The sequence below is a fragment of the Panthera leo genome, chromosome F2, assembly GCF_018350215.1.
Source record: "Panthera leo isolate Ple1 chromosome F2, P.leo_Ple1_pat1.1, whole genome shotgun sequence".
Lineage (NCBI taxonomy): Eukaryota > Metazoa > Chordata > Mammalia > Carnivora > Felidae > Panthera > Panthera leo.
The window spans coordinates 80,474,864-80,501,402 of NC_056695.1; the positions used below are offsets into that span (position 1 = coordinate 80,474,864).

General features: G+C 55.2%; 1 protein-coding gene across 7 annotated transcripts in view; it reads right to left on the bottom strand.

The window, feature by feature from the left end:
* The window catches only part of SLC45A4 (solute carrier family 45 member 4), a 79,031-nt gene that overhangs the window by 39,504 nt on the left and 12,988 nt on the right, over positions 1 to 26,539 (bottom strand). For 2 of the 7 annotated variants that reach the window (XR_006198559.1, XM_042924358.1), the window contains one exon: positions 1,864 to 1,974. The exons of 1 other annotated variant lie outside the window; for it this stretch is intronic. The gene's annotated coding sequence lies outside the window, so the exon portion shown is untranslated. Of the gene's footprint in view, positions 1 to 1,863; positions 1,975 to 4,447; positions 5,031 to 16,403; positions 17,835 to 19,233; positions 19,949 to 26,539 lie in introns of those variants that run through there. 4 more of the 7 variants (XM_042924356.1, XM_042924357.1, XM_042924355.1 and 1 more) reach the window with 4 other exon arrangements.

A 26,539-nucleotide genomic window follows, 5' to 3' on the forward strand; every position in this document is an offset into this window, starting at 1 on the left:
AGAAGGAGGGAGGGAGGGAGGGAGGGAGGGAGACAGAGACAGAGACAGAGACAGAGGATTCAAAGTAGGTTCTGCACTGTGAGCACAGAGACCGACATGGGGCTCGAACTCACAAACCTTCAGATCCTGACCTGAGCCGAAATCAAGAGTCAGCTGCTTAACCAACTGAGCCACCCAGCCGCCCCTATGAAAGTACTTCTAACACAAAAAGTAAACAAAATGATATTGAAAACAAAAAATCACCCAACATTAACAATTACCAAACCAAGGGGTGTCTGGGTGGCTCAGTCAAGCATCTGACTTCGGCTCAGGTCATGATCTTGCCGTTCATGAGTTCAAGCCCCGTGTCGGGCTCTGTGCCGAAAGCTCGGAGCCCGGAGCCTGCTTCGGATTCTGTGTCTCCCCCTCTCTCGGCCCCTTCCCCACTCACAGTCTGTCTGTCTGTCTCTCTCTCTCCCCACCCCCCTCAACAATAAATAAACGTTAAAAAAAAAAAAAAACACAAAAACACCCAATTACCAACACCTGCTGTTCTTACTCTCTATCCCCACCTGTGGAGCGATTCCCAGCCTAAGAAAACGAAAGGAAAGAAACCCTTTTGTCAACCTGTGATTCTTATGCCAAAATAGGGTCAATGATTTTAAATGCCTTATTCCATCCACCAAACAAGACAGATGATTTTTATGCGAAGAAAGTATGTCCAGACATACTCTGGGCTTTTGTAAAAGCCCAAACTGTCCGGGTTTTTTGGGGCAGAAATGAGTCATCGGTTTTCTATGAATCCTAGTGATTTCATTACAAACACGAGACCCTTTAGCTCCGTCCCAGTGCGCTGTACCCACGGCTGGGGCCGTCCCGACACCCACGTCTGAGATAAGGCAGTTTCCGCTGGGGCCGTCTCCGCAACAGCTAGAAGCCACGCTCCACATGGAACAGACTTGAGCTGTTTTAAGGCAGTGGTTCTCAACCGGGGGCAACCGTGTGCCGCCGAGGACACCAGGCAGTGTCTGGACAGACTGCTGGTCATCACAACCTGAGTAGGGGCCAGAGACGCTGCTCAGCACGGCCCCACAGCAGACAAAGGATCCAGCCCAAAACGTCAACTCTGTCAAAGCTGAGAAACACTGTTCTAAGGTTATGATTAAACAGGGAAAAGTCTCCAGAAATGCTGAAACGTGACACTTTATGTTATTACATTTTGAATCAATCAACAGGACCAGATGTGGCAAGGTCCACATCCTGCCCCGTTATGGACCCAATCAGTTGCTGCTCAAAGCAGACAGGACTCCAGCACAGGCGGGCTCCAGCCACACTCTCCCATAGCAGGAGGTGGCCTCTGGGATCCGGTCTGGGAAAGGGAGAAGGGTTCCAGCTATTTCCCCTCGAGAGTACACGATTCTCTGGGGGAGCTCTAAAGAAAGCCCCACCTGGCCTCAGCGCCCCCCCGCACCATATGTTCAGAGAGCATCCCTGGGGACCCTTCTCCGTCTCGGCCCTCCCCGGAAGACTGGCCCCACCCCCCACCCCGTGAGAGGAGCTCTCACAGCCACCCTGGCCCCGGGGAAACAGAGAAACTCCCACGGAAGAGGCCACCACCCATGTCCCCACACCTCCCGCTGTGCCTGGCCACACGGCAGGAGCCCGGTGAGGTTACAGAGAGACTGAATGAATAAATGAACGAATGAATGAGAGCCGGCCCACCAGCCGACCAGTAAGCACTAGGGGCCGTGTACACTGGAAAGCCACCCCCACCCGCACCAGCTCTCGGAGAGCATCACGCCCAGATGGTCGGGGCGGCCCGCTACCAGGGTCAGGCCTCAGGGAAGCCCGCGTGAAATGGCATGAGCGTGGTGTGGGGTTTACCTGTCATTCAAGGAGTCTAGGCATTAACACAGCTGGCTTCCCTTCCTCAAGCCGTGCAAACGCAGTGGCAAGTGGCAAGAATAGATTTTACACAGGCAACTTCACTGTCATCTATATTGATGAAAATGACAAATATCGTTAGCATCTTCGGTTAGTTTGACTTTAAGCAGCAGTTAGTAAATACAAAACTCCAACCGCGTCTCACGGCTCTGTGGACTCACCACGTTAGCATCCCCAAGCCGCGGTGGGAATGCCTTCACAAGTTAGCACCAATTCCCAGAGTCAAAGCTGCTTTCCAACCAGTAAGTTTAAATGAGGCCGAACTAACAAAATCCACTCACGTCAGTGGACGCTCGGGTTCCTCAAAGGTTTGACTAACCTGGCTTACAGTCAGACACCTTGAAGATAATGCCCAACTGCTAATCAGCAAGACAGCACTTGGCGAAGCCACTGTTGCCAAACACTCCTGCAAGCCCTGGGGATTTTATAAGCATTTTAGGGGATGACACAAAGTAATTTAAAAATAAAATTTCAGCCTCATGCACTTAGCAACACGAGCATTAGCTACGTGAACAGCTAAATCAGAGACCGTGGCAACCCAGCCTGTGAGGGGAGAGCCAGTTAAAGACAGAAGAGCCAATGCAAGTTATTTCTGTTAAAGAGCCACAGCTGAAGGGTCCATAGTACATGGGAGATGTAGTGGCCTAATCGGATAGGTTTGAGAACACCCAGCACATTCCGTAAAGACTCCGAGGCTACGCATACAGGCTGTAGAATGCTCAGCTTGGCCATTAGTTCCCAGTGAAAATCTAGTGGGAACATTTTAGATCTCAGATTCATATTCCTGTGTATGGTGTGAGGTAAGGATCTACCGTTATCTTTTCCCAACGATCATCCGATCATCGCAACGGGATGTATTTGTAAGTCCACCCCCAACATTCTGAGATTCCTCTTTATCATACATCAAATTTCCATCAGTACTTGGGTCTGTTTCCCTGTTTTCTATTCTGTTCAACTAGCATGCCTGTCTGCCCATGTCCAGTAACACTGCTATTTCCCCACATGTTCCTATTTATTCTGGCATGTTTGTTTCAAGTATATGAACTTTAAAAGCTTGACTAGCTCAGGAAAAACAGTATTTTTTGTTGGTACTCTTATGTGATTCCATTAATCTTATAGGTCAGCCCCGAGAGAACGGCCATTGTAGGCCGCCACATTGCCCTGCCGGAGAAGGAGGGCTCTCGCTCTGTTTGTCTGAGACCACGTCAGTACCTCTTGCAAGAATTTCGAAATACTCCTTCCATGAGTTTTCCACATTTCTAGGTAAGCCTCTTCCTAACAATCTTTACCTTTTTTGTGGCCAATGTAAACGGGATTTTCTCTTCCCTTATATTTCCCAACCAGTTAGTTTGCCTACAAGACGGCCAGTAAGTGATGTTTACTCATTTGCTCAGGTACAACTTACACGTAGGAAGATGTACCATGTTCATTACGTTTCGACAAATTTATGTCCAAGACACAGGACATTTCCAATGCTCTGCAACGTCCCCGTGTCCCCCTTCCTGTGTAATTAGGGCCACTGACTTTTACACTTTAATTTGATAATCTAATTCTTTAGTGTCTGCGTGAGAATGGACAAAAAGGCCATCACCAGGTTGACAAACGTACTGACCATTACCAAAGTAACCAAACCACCACGTGCAGTCCCCAACTTGGAGGCACAGAGGGTGACGTTCCGAAGCTCGCGTGCGCGCTGCGTGGAGCCCGATCATCGGCTCCTCAGACAGGAATTCGGGGTCCCTGCCGGTCTGAACTGAACTAAATCACAGCACTTGTGCAGGAGTGAGGCACAAGGGGCCAGGTGGCAGATGGCTGCACCTTTCCTGGGCATAAAAAGTCGGCGGAAGAGTCTGAAACGGCCTCCCCTCACTTCTTGTCTAGGGAAAGGAATGGAAAGAACCTTTGAGAAGGACAGGAAGGAGCTGGAGCACCGCAGGGCTGGGCCACGTGGCTGCCCTGCCCTGACCCGGGGCCTGGGTGCCGGGGGAGTCATGGCACCGAGGGGGGCGATCGGGCACCCGAAAGCCAGGTTTACTGCCCACAAAGCGAGGCACGGGAAGGACTCTTCTAGCTCGCAAACTGTCTTCTCTAAGGACGCTGTTTTACACAAATGCTGGGGCATTAACCAAAATGACTAAGACCATTGGCATGTTATGTTCCCTTCTGAAGTACCTGGTTTCACATGCCCAGGCAAAACCCTGCCACGGCACTGAAGCGGCTTAAGACCCCAGAGCACGGGAAACTGCACATGCCTAAGAGCCTGCCGCGGAGCCCAAGAACGTGGACAGGTTGTGACCTCCGACTCCGGAGTCTCCTATTCAGAAGGGCAGCAACACCTCTCAGACGGGCTTCCCCGAGCAGAGAAACTCTGGAGCCCAGGGACCGGCAGCGCGCTCGAGGACAACAGTTTGGTTATGATCTGCAGATGCACTTAGTGAAACTACAATTGTTCCAATCAACAACTTCCTCTATTGTCCTGTTTCTAATTTAGGAGTAACCGATGCCAGAACACGTGACTTCCTACCATTCGCGATGTGGAAAGCCGCTGTTAACTGAATGCCATCAAAAGTTAACTGCAGCGTGATTTCTGACAGGCACCAGGAGCTTGGGTTCGACTTCGAGATTCCACGCACATTCGACAGCCGTGCGACTACAAAACCCGCGGAGCCACAGCTCCTGGATAACGGTCGCGGGAAGCGGGGCACGCTTGCAACGCACCTCAAATACGTCCCGCCCCTTCCACGCCGCCCCCGCATGCGCACGGGCACGCATGCGCGCCGGCAGCACTCCGGGCCCTGGAGGTGTGCCGCGAACGCGTTACGGCGGCCCGTCTGCGGCCACGGCTGTCTGTTTTGTACACCCACCGGTTAAAAACCAGTTAAAAACAGGCATCCCTACCCTCAGAAAATCCACCGAACTGCTAACATTTTTCTAAAACGTCATCAACTGTTAACCTCCAATGACCCTGTAAAATATTTACTAGTACGGTCCCCTCCGTTACCATCAGCCTGCCTCCCTCTCTCACCAGATGACCATGGCAAAGAAATACCAACCTACAGACAACATAAGAGCCAGGGAAACCAAGCAGACAGCAGGTGATAAGGTCTACTTCGGGGTGCCTGGGTGGCTCGGTCGTTAAAAGCGTCAGACTCTTAATTTTGGTTCAGGTCACGATCACACCGTCATGGGATCGAGCCCTGTGTGGAGCCTGCTTAAGATTCTCTCCCCTCTCTCTTCCCCCTCCCCTGCTCGAGTGTGTGTGCTGGCTCTCGCTCGCTCTCTCTCTCTCTCTCGGAGACGATCAGATTTTAGACCAAGAGTATAAAAAGACATAAAATTTAATCAAGCAAGTCTAAAGTATCCTTGATAAGAAAGAAGCATTCTGGCAAATCTGTTTATAAGGTTATTTCCTGAAAAGCATTTAAGAAATCCCATTGATTTCCAACATAAAATCAATGTTGTAACAAGACAAGCCACAGATTGAGAGAAAATATTTGCAAAAGACACATCTCCAAAATACACAACAAACTCAACAATAAGAAAATGAACAATTTGATTTAAGAAAGGGCAAAACACCCAGAGACAGCTCACTAAAGACGCATGGATGGCAAGTAACCACACGGAAAGAAGCTCCACGTCGCGCAGCGTCAGAAAACTGTAAAATACGAGATCCCGGCACACACCTCTGGGCGTGGCCGGAGCATGCGCACGGACAGCACCTGTCGGGGAGGCTGAGCAACAGGGGTGCGCGCTCGGGAACAGGGACGCGCACACTCACGGCTCCTGGGGACGCAGAACGGCGCAGTCACCTTGGTAAATAGTTCGGGGGTTTCTCACAAACCGAACGAGCTCTTCCCAGCTGATCCAGCAATCACGCTCGCTGGCATTTACCCAAAGGAGCTGAAAACTTCTGTCCACGCGAGAACCTGCACGTGGATGTTTACAGTTTTATTCACAATTGCCAAAACCCAGAAGCAGCCACGGTGTCCCTCAGCAGGTGAGTGTTTAAATAATCTGTGGTCCAGCCAGACAAGGGGATGTTGTTACTCAGCATTAAAAAGAAATGACCTATCAAGCCACGAAAAGATACGAAAGAACCTTAAATGCACATTGCTAAGTGAAAGAAACCAGTCCCCAAAGATTGTATGACACCGTGGAAGAGGCAAAACCGTGGAGACAGTAAAAACATTGGTGGTTGCCGGGGGCTGGAGTGGGGTGGCGTGGGGGAGGGTGGAGACGGCAATTTCAGGGCAGTGAAACCACTCTCCAGGACACCACAATGGTAGAGACGCGTCGCCCGGCTGCCCAAACCCAGAGTGCACAGCAGCAGGAGTGAACCCCACGGCAAGCTCCGGACTTGGCCTGATGACCAAGGGTCAGGACCGGTTTGTCAGTTGTAACACAGGAACCACTGTGGTCGGGGACGCTGGAGACGGAGGCGGCTGAATGTGTAGGATGACGACACATGGGAACTCGGTACTCTATGCTCAGTTTTCCTATGAACCTAAAACTATTCTAAAAAACAGTTCACTAATAAGAAAAAAAATGTGTGTCCTTACAGAAAAAAAAAAAAAAAAGAAACACACAACCAAAAACATCTGACAAAAAAGGAACCAAGAGGTGGTCACACTGAATGTTCCATCCTTAAGAATACTTTCTCACACCTGAAATTACCTGCCTTTGGGCATTATAAGTATCACCTGCAGAAACCCAGGCTTGTCTCCTCCCATCACTCAGTGCCTCTATTGTCTACGAAATGTGGGCTCAAGAAATACAAAGTTAACATGAATTTCAGTTAGGCGTCTAACTCTGTGGTGTCCTCAAATGTGTGTGGCTGCTCCGAGTGTGTGACCCCCCCCCCCAAACTCCTCTGAGAGGGGATTAGGCCGTGAGGACGGAACCCTCACTTATGGGATCGGCGCCCTTATGAAAGCCACCCCACAGCTTTCTGGCTCCTTCCACCCTGTGAGGACACAGCAAGAGAGGGGCTATGACCCAGGAAGTAAGCCCCTGAGACAGAAAGCTGGTGAATGTGGTGACACCCTGGCTGGACTTCCAGCCTGCAGAACGGAGAGAAGCGTCTGCTGTTTCGGAGCCCCCCAGGGTGTGGTTTTGCTACGGGAGCCCGTGTGGACGGAGACCGTGTGAATCGGTCTGGATCAGGACAGCCGAGGGAGTTCACTCACAAACGCAGACCCAGGCCTCCACCCAGTCCATGGACCCAGATCCCTGGCGGACCCACGCACCTGCACGGCACCCACACCACAGGCAGGCGGGGCACACTCACAGCGGGCACGATGACCGCACAGCCCAGCACACGGCGAGGTTACCAGCTGCACCCCTTCCAGTCAAGCGTCCTGCTTTGGACGGCACGTCAAATGATCAAAGGCTTCACTAGGACTTAAATCTTTTCATAACCCAGGCTTTGAGCGTTCTGTGTCACAAGGCACAGTCGAGGACACTCCGGAAACCAAACACGACACATGTCAGACCTGACGTCCATTTTTACTTTGCTCCTTTGGATCAGCTTGCTGTGAACTGGGTGTCATTGGTAAAGGGAGAGCCGTGTGTGTGTGTGTGTGTGTGTGTGTGTGTGTGCGTGCGTGCGCGCGCACACGCACTATTCTGAGCATTAACAGACTGAAGCAAAGGAAATGTGGAAAGGGACCCCCGCCCCCCCCCCCCCCCCCCGGCCCTGGGAGCAAGGGGATGAAAATATTGCTACACTTTTAACAAGTCAGTGTAATTAAATGATTTCTCAGTGGATTCCCCTGCAACCGCCAGCAGGACAGGACCAACCCCTGGGGCCCCAGTGCTCCTCCTGGGTGCCTCTCTCTCTCTCTCTCTCGCTGACCAATGTCTGGCCCTCCCCTGCTGGACAGTGCTGGTGGTCTCCTCCCCTGCCCTCTTACACAACCTGCCACCCGGCCCACACACCCACCCCCTTCCCACACACCTCCAGCAGAGGCCAGGCCGCTCCCTCCCATAGGTGGGTAGGGCGCTGCTCAGTATCACACCCCCACCCCCACCCCCACCAGAAGCTCCGGGAGGTGGGGACAGGTCTGCAGGACAGGAAGGAACGGCTCCTGCCCACGCTCCTCCCCTGTCCACCTGAGTAACTCAGAGCCCTGCTTCCAAGACACTGGCAGCACAGCCTCCGCAGGAGCCAGTCAGGCCCCGCCGGCCTGGGCGCAGCCGGCACCAGCTGCCCACCTTTCCCCCTGCCCTGGCACCCAGGTAAAGGGAGGGGCACTTCCCACCGGAGGCAGGCGGCCTGAGCGGACAGCCGGCGCCCATCACTACCGGCTGGTCCAGCGCCTAGCCAGTGGAGGCGCTCAGACGGCTGGAAAGGAACGGATTCATATGAGCGCTGAAGGTAGAGGGCCAGACCAACCCTTAATTACTCCATTAAAAAGAGAAAACTGATCTTTAGAAACCTCTCCCTTTTAGAGAAAGGAGCAACATAAGCACAGAGCTCAAGGCAAATCCCTTTCCCTTCTGAAAAGGAAGCAGACCGGTGTGCCAACGCTAACAAATAGCTGAGATGATGTTTTTTAACGCCTTAAAACTGGCATGTTGCAATTCAAGTAAACTTTCAAACTGCACACACTACTTAGGGCGTTTTTTTTGTTTCTAAGGCACCACACCTCCCAATAACTTCTCAGGAATGACTATGCTTTTAACAGTATAGTTTAGGGTCTCCCGGGATGTGACCTGGGCTCCTGGAGCATAAAACACTGCACGGCCACATTTCACCAGACCACCAGACCCGGCCACCCGCTGGGGCTCTTGGTGCCGAGTCTGACGTCAGTGCAGTCTAGCGGACTTGTCCCAGCCCAGCTGGAGGCCTCTGCTGGGCCTGCATTCCTAGTGGGATACCAGGGAGGGCACCGCTGGCTCCCACTGCCCCAACCCGGGCTCCACAGCAGCTTAGAGCAGCCTCCTGCGCTGGTCTCTCCAGCCCACCGTGAGACCTGTTACCCCAGGTGCAGGCGGGGATCAAGACGATGGGACACAGCAAGAGGACAGGTGAAGTCATCCCAGGCGCTGCACTAAACGAGAGGCAGGAGTCCCAGCTGCAGTGCTCCCCAGAGGGGCCGCCCTCCCCCAGCACGCTGGCGTAACCATGCACACACTGGCAGGGAAATGCGGCGGCAGCAGAGTCCTTCCGGAAAGACGGTGACCTTCTAGTTGCGGTGCAAGATGCTGATGGGAAGGCTGCTATGCCACGGATTAACACTATGGACTCACAGGGCCCCAGAGTTTCTTTGCTTAGCACACCCACACCCGCTTTTCCATCTGCAAAGGAAAATGTCAGAACTGCCAAGAGGGCTGCTGGACCCCACCAGGAATTCCTAGGGCCACGGGGCCAGGGCACGGGTACAGGTTCCTCACGGTCACAGACCTGCCCAGACATCCAAGAACTGCATGTGTCTCTTAGGTAACACCCAGTGGGACACGGGGGGTGAATCAAATGGGAGTGAACAGCAAGCACCGCGACACCTCCCTCCTGACCCCATTCCAGAAGGAGCCAGGGGGGCGGGGGGGCGGGGGCCCTGGGGAGAGCCTTGCGTGTGTGAACCCAGCTACGCGGACACAGCGTGGAAGGCACCGCGTTCCAACGGGACCCCGCGCCCCGCCGTCCTCTTCCCTCGAGGCAGCCGCCAAGCCTGTGCCGTCCACAAGCACAGGGCCAGGTTTAAACATGCAGGAGCAGGGGCGCCTGGGGGGGCTCAGCCGGTTACGCGTCTGACTTCGGCTCGGGTCCTGATCTCCCGGTTCATGGGTTTGAGCCCACGTCCGGCTCTGTGCTGACAGCTCAGAGCCTAGAGCCTGCTTCCGATTCTGTGTCTCCCTCGCTCTCTGCTCTTCTCTCTCTCTCTCTCAAAAGCAAATAAACATTAAAAAAAAATTTTTTTTAATGCAGGATCAGGCACTAAAGCTACATCAGATGACTCGAATGACAGTCTACCTGACAGCAAATATTTCTAATGTTGAATCAAATCAAAGTACTTATTTTCTCCCCAAATTTTAGGGGGCAAGGCGTTAGGATCGACATCAAGCATCTCTCTAAACAGGATTCCTTTGCATCTTGCACTAACACTGTTCCCTAATGTGAAGGAGAACATGGCCAGCATCCAGCACCCAGGAAGCAGGCACAAGAACATTTAGGAGGAAATTACGCGGAAAGAAGGACGAACTGCCCCAGAGGGAACATCCCTGCAACATTTGCTTTATGCTAAAATACAGACTTTCTCCTGTGACTTTTTACCTTTGATCTTTAGATAGTGTTCCCAGATTTGCAGAATCAACTCAGTGCAACGGATTTTGCTTTTTAATTAAAAAGCAGTGAGTGGTTCCACCACCCCCTCCTTCTAAATGTTCTAGCTTAAGCCACTGGAGTCAGATGAAGCTTTGGCTGCCATGGAAACAAGAGCGTGCCTGTCCGCCACGCAGCTCCGGGGACCCCTCCCGGGACCCCTGCAAGCGCAGGGAACCCGAGCTTCAGGACCGCCCGCGATGCCAAGTGGGCAACCGCTGCAAACGCTTGTAGGGTAAACCAGTATTTCTCTGAACTTGCAATCCCGTCACCAGGGGCAGAGCCAGGTACACAGGAACTCTGCCAGGAAATGGAAGACAGGCAGGCTGCGGGCTGCCTGAGGACACTCGTAACCACCAAATGGGATTAAAAAATAAGAATAAAAATTCCTCACATTACATACATATAATCAGGAACTGACCTCAAAGACAAGGGCGTAATTAAGGAACACCACTAAAGACTGCCAAGACACAACGAGCCTTTTTGATGGTATTTATATGTAAAATCCAACCAAAGCGGTTTCCAGGTTCTGAATTTATCCTAAGGCAAAAAGGAGGAAGTGCCACAAAAGTTACAAGCGCTATGAATTCCTTCAATTACTTCAATTTGGCCCGTGGATCAGGTGAGTACAAAAGGCCCGTTTTTAAAGGGAAGTATGAAATATACTCACAACAGTAAAATCAAAGCTGGTTTTCTTAAAAATGGTAACGTTTTGGCTAATGAGAACTTCGGGATGGCTTTATGTATGGCCCAGAGTTCAAATTATTCTTCCTTTCTAACAAGTAAAACAGCATTAACGAAACCACCGTCCTCCACTACCCTCCGTGCACCTGAAGCCAGAGCCGTGGTCAGGGATCCACAGATGCGATGGGTCACGTCCGCGCCATTTACAAGATGGCACACATCGCTGAGCCGCTCCGAGTGTCTACGCCCTTTCTAACCCCCTCCATCTCACAAAGCCCTTATGGCACCTACAGGTGGTTCTAACATCAAGGACATGGTGGTCCCAGGAGTTCCACGGGGGCGCCCTGTGCGCAGGCCCCAGTCTGGAGACCCGGGGAAGGCAGGGCGAGGAGGAGAGGGGCAGGACAGCCGCTTCCCCTGCCCCTCCTGTCTCTGCTCAAGGAAGTGGCTGCTCCAGCGACAAACTCCCACGGAAGGGGAAAGTGGGGACGGGGCCTGCTCCCAGTTTCCTTAACAGCGCAGATCACACGCTGCCTCTAACAGAGAGGACTGACCCCTTCACCTGGTGGCCCGCGATTCTCCGTGACTAAGAAACCCAGTTTGGTACCTGACTGACTAACCCTTCTGCCATCTGGTGAAGTCAGCCATTCGGAAGCAGGGCTTCCCCTGGATGCCGGCGGGCTCAAGTGTCCAACAGGGACTTCGTCACGGCAGCCCGGCACCGCTGAAAGGGCGTCTGGAAACCCGAAGCCGTGGTCACTAGGTATCCAGGGCTTTAAAACGTTGAGACCCTTCGACTCCAATTCCCTCTCTGGACCTCATCAGGAGGAAACAAAGGCACGGGGATTACACCACTAGGAAACCGGAAGGGTCCGTACATAAAGGGTGGTTCGTGCAGACACGAAATCATGCGGCGTGATTCCCTGTTGATACGGAAATACACCTAATATTAAGTGCAAACAGGTTATAAATCAAGTACGTATTATGATCATAAAAAACTAAAGTTTTTTTTGAGGAATGGATACAGCGAAGAGTGTTATTTCTGGGTGATTTGTAGTTGTGTTCTTTCTGCATCAGGAGGACCTGAGTTTGTTTCTAATTTAAAAAGAAACAGTAAGTTTCCTCTGAAAACAGATTATCCGCTTGTCCTCTGCAAACACAGGAAGATCTCGCTATGTGGCAGGACACTCAGGAGCGTTTTCCGATCACAAAGCCGAGTCTCAGGCAGCCCAAACGGTGCCAACAGAGGCAGGTCTGGAAAGCCACCGACTGACGCACAGAGCTACCGGTGGGTCCGCAGAACCGGTACAGACTCAGAGCTGACCGCCGAGACCGTCTCAGAAGCTTCTCCCAGTGCGCCACGGGCATCACCGACTGTGCTCTCTCCCCACCCGGGCGAGCACCAGACCCCTCCCACACGTGCTGGTGTGGGCAGGCTAGTCATTGACGGTACCCCTGGCTCACTCTTCACTAGCCATCCACCCGCCCCCTCCCGTTCCCAAACACAATCGCACAGCTTTCCTGTCCACAGCACCTCCTTCCACCCCTCCCTGTAACGCACACTCACTCCGCTGGACTTAGCTCTCTGCCCGCTGGGCTAAGGCAGGCATCCACCCTAACGAAGCCACCCGCCCTGTTTGCAGATTCTCCCACAGTGCACTGCACTTAAGAGGACTCCCGGCTCAGCCTCAACGACCAGACCCTGTGCCCATCAAGGAGAAGGGAGTCGAGCGCTCTTTCCTCTTTTCTGCAAGGTAAGAGACGAGACAAAGCAGCCCTGTACGAGGTCTGAAAGAGGCCCACGTGGGATTAAGAAATTCTAATCTTGTCCAGGTGATGTACAGCAGCCTTCCCTGCCTGAAACCCTAGATGGCCCTGGGCTCCCCGGACCGAAGGCCTCAGTGGAGTCTTTCAGCTGAAAACACCGACAGGCACCTTTCCCACTCATTAATCTGTGGGTGCCGACGTTCCCCGGGCCTCTCGGCCCTGCCCTCCGGGATTGGATTTCCCTCTGTGAGCCAGCAGAAGGCTGCCTCCAGCCAGTGCGGAGAACACAGCCAAAAACACAACACTGGGAACGAGCCCGGGCCTCTCTGAGCTAGAGGGAAGCCCAGATTCCCCAGACGCCGGCAATCCAGGTGAGCGCCAGTGGAGAAAAGCAGGCCTAGTGCGAGCTCTAGAAGCCCGTATGCCACCTTCCCCTACACCAGACGGGGCGAATCCGCGCACAGCAAGCCGCAGGTGGCCCGCAGCCGTCCCTCGCGCCATTCTAGAAAACAGGCAAGCTCCATCTAATGCTGGCACGAGTCAGGTAGTGACTGGGATGAAGTACCAGGACGCCACAGGTGAGACCACAAAGGCACAGAACCACCACCGCCTTCCCCCCACTAAAGCTGGCCAGAGGTTCGTGAAACCAGGAAACTAGGGGCGCCTGGCTGGCTCAGACAGCAGAGCGCGTGACTCTTGATCTCGGGGTCGTGAATTCGAGCCTCACATTGGGTGTAAAGATCACCTTAATAAAAACGTATCTACCATGGGAATCTTAAAACAGTTAATGAAACTGAAGCACCAGTCTTTAAAAGCAAGAGTGTCCTGACAATTAAGCCACCCTGAGCACAGTGGGTTCTCAGACCCACGTGTGATGTTTCCTTTACGTGAACTCAGCCGACAGCAGGACCTGAATGTGCCATCACAGACCCGTGTGCTAATAAGCAGGTTAGACTTGACACGTGCTGGAGACAAATGGCCATTCACGCCCTCAATGCTGCCCTTCCCACCTGGGGTGTGCTCCCTGCACGTACCCCACGTCCCGCAGGCCGGCCTGGGTGCTTCCATCCCAACAGCCCTCGTACCGGACGGCAACAGGGGCTCAACACAGGACCGCGCGGCACTACCCTTACTGCTTAGTAAGGACCTTACTGCCTAGGATGAATTTGCAGACGGAAGGACAGAGTCCCCCTTTGGGAAGATGAAGCTGTGGACACGGACGGTGGTGACGGTGAGTTTCTCAGCTGTGAATGTGTGCTTACTGGTGGATTTTGTTAGGTATATTTTACCAAAATAAAAGCAAATGACAAACGTGGGGCGCCTGGGTGGCTCAGCCAGTGAAGGGTCTGACACTAGAGTTTGGCTCAGGTCATGATGTCACAATTTGTGGGATCGAGCCCCACAGAGGGCTCCGTGCTGACAGACCTGGGAGCCTGCTTGGGATTCTCTCCCTGTCTCTCAAACTAAACTTAAAAAAAAAAAGAAAAAAAAGCAAGTAACGTATTATGAGGAACTTATCTAGAAAGTCCTATTAGCAAGGAAGTGGGGTTTCTGCCACAGGGGGAACTCAGGTTCCCCAAACAATCTGACCGACCCCAATCTTTTCAACGTGGACTCTGACAGCTACAGGACACGGGGGCACGGACAGGAACGAAGCCCCGTGCAGCCGTGTGGGGACAGCGGGAAGTCACGGGACACAGGGCCCCCCAGCACTGCCGCAGCCACCAACAACCCGGAGCCCTGGCCACACATCCGGCCCAGCTCAGAGTCAGGAGGGAGGGAGGGAGGGAGGCAGCGAGAGAGACAGAGACCCACGCACACACAGAGACAGAGAGGTGGAGACAGAGAAGGAACAGCAAGTCAGCAGGACAGAGTGAGTCAGCTGACCGAGGAGGAAGTGCTGGGTCCCTGAGGTTCCCCACGGGGCACAAACACAGGCACCAAGAGCCAGGCCCCGGGCCTTGCTGGGAGCCTGTGTTCAGGCAGGTGCCACCGTGACCTCTTTGCTAGGGACCCGCTGCACATTTCATCACCTAGGGACCCCAGCCCCAGGGAGAGAGCCTCTGTGTCCAGTTCTGGCCAGCCCCCACCTGCCACGCCTGAATTACTGTGACATTCCACTGCTCCCCGACACGGACACGCCTAGCACCAGCACCGCGCCCAGGGCCCTTCGCCCCCACCCCAGCAGGAGGCATCTCACTCACTCGCTTGAGAATCAAGGAGGGCTGTCAGGTGGAGGAGAACGGTTCCAGACAAGATCCAGGAAGTGGCTCCTTTTACTGAAAAGTAAGCCCCTCCGGAAAGGTTTTACTTTATTTCTCGAGGAATACGTTCACTATCGGTGTTGTTTTCCTTCAGATCTAAACAATACCACCCACCCCGTGTTCTTGCTACGTTAAGTTTGTTTTCACGGTGAGGCCAGTTTTCCCTCTGGAAGGAGGCACCTCCGGTTTTAATGAGACAGTTCATTAAGAGGTAGGGCTTCAGGTACAAAAGTCTACGTTCCTGAAAAGCCTGCCAATCATAACATGGGCATCAGAGAAACACTCAGCGGCCCGCTCTCCCCTCCCCCCAGCACATGCCAAACGCTCGCCAGCAACAAACAAAAACCACATGGATAAAGGACCTCTTTACAAGAAGAGCCAAAACAATTCCATCTGTTAACAAAAACTAACTGTTGAATTAAAGGTTGCAAGTTCAAACACAATCTGGCTATTGTAAACAGCGCCTCAGTTTATCAATGTAACAATAACTCTCTTTCAAAGATTGATAAAGTTCTCCACAAATACTGGCCCTCCAGCATTTTTAAGATACTTTGCGGGATAAATATTAGCTTGAGACTTGCCTACAGGAGAAGCGAAAGCTGCCAAAGAAGCAGTTCTAAACAGAAGAGAGGGAGCGGCTTCAGCCGGAGGGTAGCAAGTGGCCCAGGCCCCCCGCGAACAGGAGGTGGCCCAGGCCCCTGCCCTGGCCGGAGGCTGGGCTGCCGGGCCCCCTGGCTCCCCACCCGGCCCGGGGCTGCCCAGCACAGGAGGGCAGGCTCTCCCATCTCCCGATCGGGGGCACAGCGCCAGGCACTCAACAAATAAACCACCCGGCGTCCAGAAAGACCTGGAAAATTGAGTTAATTAAAAGGAGAGATTTTAAGATAATCGTTGGGGTGGAAAAGAACAGGGAGCATCATAGGTGAAATCTGATTTAAACTGAATTTCCTGAGAGACAGTTAAATAGCCCGGGCCGGCAAGTGCAGAAGGGGCAAGGAAGCGGCCGCGGCCGGAGGTGGCCGGCCCCCAAGGCCAGGCTGGGTGGGCGTGCGCCCTGTTTGTGCTGCCGGTTCCCTGACCGGCTCCAGATGTCACGTACCCTTCACTTCACCTGCGGGGGGCTTTTTACGTTTAACACAGTAGCTTGCAACTCAACAGGAACTGGAAGCAGACTCAGAACAAAGCCAGCCCTGGCGCAGGTGACACACAAGTCCCCCCAGCAAGGGACCGGCTCGGGGAGAGGGCCCGGAGCAGGGCCGGGCCCAGCCAGGTGGCGAGGGGACCTGAGCGCCTGTGGCGCGCAGCCTCACCCAGCACAGGCCCCGCAAGACGTGGTTCAGGGACCTTGACTCCCACCCCCTTAATCGTCCAAGGCCAGCCCTGACCTCCTCACGCTCCTTCTCAAACAAAGCGGTGTGCTGCACGTCCTCTCAGGCACGAGTTACCTTGGAATGCACTCGAAACAAGCTATGCTTCCTTCCAGGACTGCAGATGGCGGTGCCCAGAAACAGGCCACACGGCCTGAATCACTATCGCAGGCTCTCATGACTGCAGAGACTCGGACACTCAGCCATCATCTCCTGCTCCGCAAATGGGAACAACACGTCCAGACCGTGTGGAGGACCAGTACCGCCAAGGAGCACCGCGGAGCCCAAACCCTGCAGCCTCTCGCTAAAGGATGTTGTGGTCACCGTCCCAAACCCTCACGCTGCAACAGTGGCTGCTTCTCATTACACGTGGGTAAGACAGCGTTGAAAACTCCCCGGGTGAACCAAGCCCTTTGTTCAACTACATCACACAGTACTCGGGTACGGAGCCCTAAAAGAGAAAAACAAAATGAACAGGGAACAATCTAACAAAATTTAAGTTACTGAACATGGTCTGATCTTTCTCCGAGAGGCCAGAAGAATAAAAGAGTAATCCAATACTGACAATACCATTGGTTTCATGACAACTCTAGGTAAAAGTTGTCACTAAAAAGGAAAAATTCTTTTTTGGAAAAACAAAAACTTAGGTTAATAAGTGGTTCAGCATAGCCTGAGATTTCGCCGTAAAGGAAGGTATACCTGCATTGGTCCTAGACTCCCCCGGACCCCTTTGCACGGGACCTTCCCCAGCACTAGAACGCTGACCACTGAGGATTGAGGGTGGCTAAGTCACCAGGGTTGCCCCCTCCGGGCCACCTGGGGAGTGGACAGACAACATGGGCACAAAGAAACCGCCTCTGGTCTAGGGCAGGGTCTCTCCCGTTAAGGCACCTAAAGACAGGGGAGGGGAGAGGAGGGTGGAGAGAAGAGGTCACCTTAAGGCACAGCCGGTGAGGCTTCCTTCCCTGCCGCCCTCTCACCCAGGGTGTCAGAGCAGAGGCCCACGTGACAATGGAGGGCCGCAGGCAAGCCTAGACCTGCCCAAGCACAGAGGCTCAGACTGGATTTTTGGCGGGAGCAGGACAGTTGGCTCACTCCACCACGGACAGTGCCGTGCGTGTGCTGGGCGCTTTCTGCCGGCAGAACCTGCCCCTGCAGGGGTCCGCCCAGGGAGACACCCTCAAGAGGCCAGTACATCCCAGGGGTGGGTGAGCCTGGGAGTGGACAGGTGCAGTCCAGGAGGTCTGCAGCAGACACAGGGCAGCAGGGCCAGGCGCTCAAGGAGGGGGCCGGCCCGCCAGCGCAAAGGGAGGGGCTGGAGCTTTGATGTGACCTGGGTCGGCCGTGGGGGGGGCTTCAAGGAGCAAACGAGAGAGCAGAAGCGAAACTCCTTTGGAAACCGGGCAAGCATCCCAAAATGTAGCAGGCTGCAGGTCAGAGGGCAGCAGGGCTGGTAAGACCCTCAGAGAGGGTCCTGCCCCACTGCTCAAAGTTCTTGAAAACGGGCCACGTGTCCTGAGCTGGTGTGAAGGAGGAGTCTGGCGCTCGCCCACCATTAGCAGAGGAACCTGCGAGCCCGCTGCAGGTGAGCTCGCTGGCAGGTGACAGCACTCCCCTTTTACCTGCGGGCCCCTCTCTCCAGGCTGCCCCTGCCCCCACCTGGAGTCCAGCCCCGCAGGAGGCACCCTCCTGAGTTGGTTTCCACCCCTCGGTGCTCCTTGCTGCTCCTGTGTCCCCAGCACGCAGATGGCCAGACATCCTGTGGCCAGCTCGGACCCTCCTGCTACCTTGCTGTGCTCAAGCACAGCAACCCATGCCGGTCCCTTGTCCTCGTCCTCGTTGTCCTCATCCTCGTCAGTCTGAGGCCCTGGCTACAGACCACAGCCTCCCTCCACGTCAGGCTCGCTCCCTCTGCAGGGGGCAAAGCCTCTGAAGCCTGGGACAACTGTGCTGTGCTCCCCCGATGCCCGAATAAGCAGCCACAGATCTGGAGGCCGGACCGTGCTTCCTTTCCTCCGGAAGCCCCAAGGTTACTTCTCATCTGGGTGTATGGAAGGGGACAAGCTGGATGTGACGGGAACTACAGGTGGCAGGACAGGGTCTGCTGTCCGGCAAGGCAGGGCCTAGCATGGGCAGTACCCACAGATCTGCCAGCCCGCTTCTGCCTCACACCCATGCCAGGCGGCCAGCAGGCGTTTCCGGCCAAGGGCACAGCTGTAGGGAAGCACCGATCAATGAACCACCTCAAACACCCCTGGGATGTCTGTCAATCAAAACTCGTCAGAAGCCACTGCCACTCCTATGCCACAAACTCATCACCTAAGGACACCCCACGTCTTGGGCTTGTGCAGAGCCTGTCAGGGAGGAGTCAAGCTGAGACACCCCAAGGACACCAAAAGGCGTGTGTGCTGGGACAAAGGGCATATGTGCTGGGAGCAGCTGGGGGCACTTCGCTCTTCTCACCCTGGGGAAGCCAGCAGCAGCCTGCCTGCAAGCAGGCAGGTATTTATTTAACAGCACGGCAAGATTCCCTCCCGGCCTGAGAGTTCTGGGCCCATCTACAGCTTCCCACCCAGTGCCCTGGGATGGGCAGGAGAGGAAAGCAGGGTGGAGGACAAATGAGGAGGCTCTTGGTGCTGCAGCCCAGAACATCTCAGCTTCTGCAGACATTCCAGGAGTCGACGTCAGCTCAGCTCGGCCTGCACTGTTAGGGCAGTGCCGGGGACCCACCACACCGAGGGCACCCGAGCGGCTGCACGCGGTAAGCAGTCAGCTACCCACGGGCAGGGGAGAGGGAGGGAGAGAGGGAGAGAGGGAGAGAGAGAGAGAGAGAGAGAGAGGAAAGGGAGAGAGAGAGGAAAGGGAGAGCGAGAGCGAAGGGCCTCAGGGATCCTCCCGCGGCAACTACCTCTGCCGCTGGAAGGCACCGAAGGCAGGTGGCGATGGAGACACGGGCCAAGTCCCACGTAGGCGCCAGCCAGGAGACCGAGTGCACCACGTGTGCAAACCCGACTCCCTGCTCCAGGAGGGTGGGTGGGCACTGGAAAGAGACAGCCCCAAATACTGGTACTTCACACAGCGGCTCAGTAAGCCCAAGCCCTGCACACAGGCCTCTAGGTGCGGGGTTTCAGCTGCCAATCGCAAATCCGCTCCTCTCCTGCACATGTCACAGGACAAGAAGGAAAAAGTCAGACAGGATGCTTCTGTGCTGATCTTAACAGTACGGACTTGCTTTAACGACGGCTGAAGTCACATTTTCTTCACTGGCTTTTAACTACGCCTATGAGCACTTTACCCTGAAGTTCAATTATGACAGTGACCTTCAATTATGACAGTGACCTGCCACAACTCACTGTGAGAATACAGAGCTCTGTGATCTATGAAGGAAGAGTCCCTGAAGGGAGCCCACGACCACAGGGGAAGACGCTGCACAGGCAGGGTCTGGGACCCTGGGACCAGGGGGCGGGTGGCGCTTCAGCCGCGGGAGGAGGGGCCGTGGCTCCGCGGGCGTCAGCCCAGCTCGTGCCGGCTGGCTCCGCAGGCTGGCTGGCCAGCTCAGGAGAGAGGGGCCGGCTCATGGCACGCCCCCGCCATCAGGATGGAAAGTTGGCCCAAGCCAGAGAGGACGTCTGGTGTCTATAAAAATGTTCCTCCCAGGGGAGCCTCTGCAAGCAGAGACTCTGAGAGACTTTCATTCTTTTCCTTATTTGCCACTCCGAAAAATATGCCGTTCGTCCTATTCCGAAATGCAATACGGGTCAAAACCTCCTACAGAGAATAGTGACCCAAAGAAAAAGGTCACCAGATCCAAAATATTTCTCATTTGGCCAGTGGCCCAAAGAAACTCTATTCTGTTTACTTCGTTACTCTCCTGGGGGATAAAAGCCTAATCCAATACACCAAGTGGGCCCATGTTTGTCCAAATTCTGCAAAGAAGGCGGGACACTGGCCGCTTCTCCCTGCCTCTGGGGCGGGGGGGGGTCCTCCTGGGTGCTAACCCCTCCCCTCCCCCAGGGACTCTACTCTGTCCCCACCGCGGCCTCACGCGGGAGAAAATAACCAGCCATTGAGTGTCTGTCCCACGTGTCCACCCCAGCCCCCGCAGCCCAGCAAGGCTAACCAGAGACAACGCGTGACCCGCAAAGGCCTGCGCAGACCAGAAGTGGGCTGAAAGTGGGGCTCGGGGTCTGCCGGCTCCAAAGGGGGCTTCTCTCCCCATCGCAGGACGGCGCCCAGCATGGCCCAGTCAGTGCGAAGGGGCCATCGGCCCCTGCCTGCCTCAGGTGGTCCTCGGCCTGAGGTCCTCTGTCAGGGCAGCCGCCGAACAAGGACCCACCCTCGTCATCTTTGCAGGCCGTCCTCGGTCACCGCACCTCAAAGGCCTCCCTCTCATCCTGAGCACAGAGCTCCCGCCTCTGGTCGCAGCCAGCCCTTGCCTGCGCTGGAACGAGGCAGCCCCCCGCTTTCCTCCCCAGTGACACCGTCCCTTCAACCTCCGAACCAGTATTGCCCCCAGGAAACGAGGACCAATGAGACCAGATGGAGGCAGAAACGGGATGCGCCACGGAAAGCCCACGACAGAGGCTGCCCCGGAACTCCGAGACAGCAGAGGAAGGAGCAGCTACGCGCATGCATTCGTACACACTTCCTGGGGCCCACCCCGAACCGAGCAGCTTTGCAGGCCCAGGATGTTTGCAAACGCGAGATTTTAGTCTTTCTGCAGAGACTCTGTGAAGATGCCAAATAATGAGTTTTAGCAACAATCCCAGATGCAGTACCCTTGACGCTTCTGGAACCACCCTTGGACATCAGTCCTCAAGCTGGGCATCTTGAGGAAGAACAGACACTGCTGCTTAGGAAAACACCAAGGCATCAGCAGGAGGGGAGGGTCCCATGGAGGGAGGGTCCCCTGGAGGGAGGGCACTGGGGGTCCCTCAGGCCAGTGCCCTGGGATTCCATGGTGACTAGGTACCTGGCACGGGGACGCAGACGCGCTGGCTTGGGTGGGCCGCCACTCGCTGGGGAGGCCAAGGAGATCCTCCCCCTTCCTGGGCGAGAGGTGCCTCAAAGACAGGCGCAACTCCAGCTTGTGGGGAGCCCCTGCACCGGGACCCCCAACATCTCTGCCTGTGGCCCCACCCAGCTCCCAAGGAGGTGGGGGTTGGGGCTCACTGATCCCTCTAGAAATAGGGGACTTGGGACCACAAAAGGAGGAAGGGCAGTGGTTTATGCCCATCGGCCATCCCTTACGGAGGCCTGGCCTCTGCAGCCCAGGAAAGACACGGTCCGAGAGGCGGCCCTGCGGCGCACCTGCTGGAAACAGACCAAGCAGAGCGAGGGAAGCATGCAAACCCGCACGTATATCTTTCTTGTACCTTCAAAGGTGCCTCTTCAACACACTCCCTACTTAAGCCACCTTAAGTCTTCTCCAGAATCAGGCGAGCATCATCAGAATAACAGTTACAGTTCCAAAGCGAGCGTTTCCCCATCAGGGCACATTTAAAAGAGCATGACCCCAAGGCCACTGCGTGACCCCGGGAGGGTCACTCACCTCTCCAGGCCATGAGCCAAGCGGCAAGGCACGAACCAAGCACCTGTCCCTTCTCGTCCGCTTCCACGAGCTGCGATCCTACAATTTAAAACCGTGCACCAAGGGCGGTATCATCGCAGGAGCAAGGCCTGCAGGGCCGGCAGGAAGCCTGTAATAGACAGGCTATAAACTCAACACACCTCACTCTGTCTTCAAGACTAATTTTAACAGGGAGAAGACATAACCACAGCTAACAAACCTTTCCTTGCGGATATGATTTACAGCATCGTGACTCAGCGGCCCTGACTGCCTGAGAGGTGAGGTCACCTGGAGGCACGGAGGTGTTTTCACAAGGCAACAACCTACACCTACACACGGGGCAGGGAGAGCGGGCCGCTGCCTTCCCCACGCTCCCCCCTCCGGGGTCCTTTGACACGCCCTCATTAACACTTCATGGCACACGTGGATTTCCAAATTCCTTCCAAGGAACGTTCCCACGGCCAGGCTGGCCTTTCTGGCCTAGCTGGTTGATCAGCCAGTTAAAGGCGGTTAGCTACAAATATGAAGGTTCCTGATGGGATCTGTTGAAAGAGGTTGTCCTTTCGGGCATCTGGCGAGTCTAGTGACAAAAACATGTAGGCCAGAAAGGGCCACCGTGCCCCTTTTGCCCACCACCCCCCTCAAGGGCTGCCACAGGTGCACCTGCCACAGGTGCCACAGGTGTCCACGCCGGGCCAAAGGCCACTCAGCCGGGGGCGTCTGGCACCCTGGTGTTCAGACCGGCGAGCAGACGGCACGGCCAGCATCTCCAGCAGCTACGGCATCAGCAGCCAGCCGCCCGCAGGCCTCCCTGGGCACAGGGCACGAGGCCCTAACTCCCCCAAGTTTCTCTCGCCCCCTCCTGCCTACACGTGGCTCACACCACGGCTACTAAGCCCGGGCGGCCTCAGCAGCTCCTTTTGACCACCATCCCGGCCGCCCCGCTCCCCAGAATCCCAACTCTCCCGGCCGGATCCTGACTTCCTCTCCCAGGCAAGTCCCTCACCCCAGGCTAGCGCCCCCACCGCACAAGGGGCCCACCCAGCTCACGCACACGAGGGACCAACAACAAGCAGAGACCGCGGCCACCAGAACCTCCTGCTCTCATTCTGTCCACAACCCCTCTGACCATGCTGCACCTGCCAGGACAAGCCCCGGGTGCCCTCTCCCCGCCCCTGCTCGGCCTGGCCCTACCCCTCCACACAGGAGTGGACCACCTCCGGAATTCCAACTTCCCCTGCTGGATCCCACCCCCTCTGTCTCGGGGACTTCCAAGTCTCTCTGCAGACACTGCCATCAGCAACTGTTTCGTATAGGACAAGGATAAAACCAGCTCCAACTCCAAGTCCTTCCTACCAGCCAGTTCCGACCCCAGAGGCCACACAAACATGTACTTCCTGAGCCCTCGTGACAGGCCGACACAGGGACTCCTATCATTAGCCCCAATTTATAGGTGAGGGAGCTGCAGCCACCAAGTCTGGTGTCCAGAAGATGCAGCACTGGCGGGGGGGGGGGCAGGGGGGCACAGGAAGGACACAGCGGATGTGGGGCAGCAGCCCGGCCACGGCCGCTTCAGCCCAGGGCAAGGTCACTGCTAGGCTGGGAAAAGCGGTGGGGACCAGAGAAGACACAAGAGCGCCATTCTGGTCTTGATTTCTGAAGGGAACCCTCCTTGTCCAAACAAAGCTGGCAGGCAGGCAGGCAGCTGGACAGACCCTCGGCCGTAACCCGGAGAAGCTGGCGGTGATGGGCCGTCCCAGGCTAGGAGCGCGTGCCCACGTGGGACCTGTGGCTCCACAGAGGGCTGCGCTTGTTTCTTTTAACCAAAGAAACTAAAACCTAGCCTGATTAAAGTCCCTGCTTTGAAACAGTCTTTTACTGGGGCGCCTGGCTAGCTCAGCAGAGAATGCGACTCTTGATCTCGGGGTGGTGAGTTCAAGCCCCACACCGGGTATAGAGATTACTTTTAAAAATGCAAAGACGTACAGGCGCCTGGGTGACTCAGTCGGTTGGGTGTCCGACTTCGGCTCAGATCATGATCTCAGGGTTCATGGGTTCAAGCCCCGCGTCGGGCTCTGCACTGACAGCTCAGAGCCTGGAGCCTGCTTCGGACTCTGTCTCCTCCTCTCTCGGCCCCTCCCCTGCTTACACTGTGTCTCCCTCTCAAAAATTAAATAAAAACACATAAAAAAAACCCCAGCAAAGACATAAAAAAATAAATAAGACAGGCCTTTACTTCACTTTCCACACATGACACACGACCACTAGAGAAACGTGTAAGTTACACAGATCATATGTGCCTCATGGCCTCCCGCTCAGACCGGATTCTAATCTTCAGGGCTGCAGGCGGGGTTAAGAGATTGCTGAATATCACCAGTAACTCTTCATATACTAAAGCCGCATTCTCTTCATTTGAAGAGTACGGAGAGGCGCTTCTATAAACGGATGGGACTCAGGACTCTTCCCAGCTTAGAAGAGATGGGCTCGGGGTGCCTGGGTGGCTCAGTCGGTGGGGGTGTCTGACTCTCGATCTTGGCTCAGGTCCCGATCTTACGGTTCGTGGGCTGAGGCCCCGCGTGGGCTCTGCACTGACAGCGGGGGGCCTGCTTGGAATTCTCTCTCTCCCTCCCTTTCTGCCCCTCCCCTGCTTGCACATGTGTGCGCCCTCCCTCTCAAAATAAATAAATATCAAAAAGAGAAGAAGATCTGGGCTGTTCTGCCAAGCAGCCGGCCGCCCCCACCGGTCCTGGCTCCGGGGGAACCAAGTGGCCACATGCCAGAGAGCCCTGCGGGGTCCCCGGGGGGCTGTGGCCTCTGCAGAGAAAACAGGCAGCTGGGCAAGAGTCAGGGCAAACCAGGCCCCTTGCCGACCCCCCAGCTCCCGTGAACCAGGAGGCAGCCAAGCACCTTCTCAGCCAGGCGGGCCCGAGGCACCAAGAAGGGTCCGGAGATCTCCTGGCGCTGTGGCTTCAGACTCTCGATCACAGTTTCCCTAGGAAACATTGTTCCTCAGGTCAGTGAAAATGAGCTAGTGGGGAACGTGAACCCAGACGGCTACAAGTCCCTCCGAGGGAACTTTAAGTAAGCGTAACACGTATCACGCCGTCACCTTATACTACACAACTTACTACATGCAGCAGACCTTGTGCTTGGGTCTATCGCATACACCGCTGAACGAAGAACACCTATTACGACCCGACCCGCTTTACCGTAACAGGTACGTGAGGTACGTACCCCATCGTGACATAACAGCACACACTGTCCGACGAATACATACTCCGGAGTCCAGAGCACTGTCCACCCCATGGCGTACGTCTGGCCAGGGGTGAACTACAAGTGCAGACCCCGGTCCAGCCCTGCGGGCCCTCTGCAGGTGGCACAGGCCGCAGGCCGGCCCGACCCTTCCCCCTGGGCTTGGCCCGGGGGCAGGACTCCCAGCCAGCCACCGCCAGGTCCGATCTCCACGTGACACCGCTGAACTCTTCCGGACGACCTTGACTTGACCCTCACTGCTAATTTTAACTACCCTACATCTCCCCACAAAGTAAACTGGAGCACCCCACTGTCACCATCGCAACAGACTCCAGCCGCCACTCTGGACGGCAGAATGCCATCAGGTTCCCAGACTCATTGGTGCCTGAGACAGACGCCCGAGTCCGCAGGCACCGCTCATCCGGGTCACAGCGAGGAAACACGACAAGCCACCACCCTCGGGGTTGCTCTCCGCACACTCCTCCGGGAGAGACCGGCCCACGGCCAGCCGGAGCCATCTGCCCAGTTCCAGAGCCTCCAAATGCAGAGTCTCAGGCTGACTGCCGGCCAAGCAGCCCGCTCTCAGGACTCCACACAGCCCAGGCACAGCCTCAAATCCAAACAGGGCTTCCTTAGCTGAGGCCCAGAGACGGGGGCGCTGACCAGGATCATCATGGATGGGTGTTAGGAGATCCCTAAAGTATATACAAAATGCTGTCTTTCCACCCGATTTTCAAAGGAATTCATGACCCCAAAAGGGTGGAGCAGTGCCCCAGTTAGCAATGGGGGAGGAGGGAAGTAACCATGGTCACATAGCTGGTTAAAGAGATTTTTGTTGTGACAGAGTGTATCAGCTTTTCATAATTTTTATTTTTTAATTTTTCTATTTATTTTTGAGAGAGAGAGCACACAAGCGAGCGCACCCCCTCCCCAGCGGGGGAGGGGCAGAGAGAGGGGAGACACAGAATCTGAGGCAGGCTCCAGGCTCTAAGCGGTCAGCATAGAGCCCGACGCGGGGCTCAAACCCATGAACCGCGAGACCATGACCTGAGCTGAAGTCGGCCACTTAACCGATGGAGCCACCCAGGCGCCCCTATTTTTTTATTTTAGAGTACACAGGCAAGCAGGTGAGGGGCAGAGGAATAGAGAGACACGGAATCTTAAGCAAGCTTCACATTCAGCACAGAGCTCAACTCGACCCTGGGATCACAACCTGAGCCGAGATCAAGCATTACACGCTCAACTGAGACCACCCAGGCGCCCCCACTTACCGTAATTTTTAGAGGCAGCCTTCCCCTTTAGAGTTTCCTTTAGAATTAACTGAACAGTTTAGGTTCATACAGGGCAGGGGGGGGGGGTGGTAAAGGACAGATAAAAACAAAACTAGAAAGAT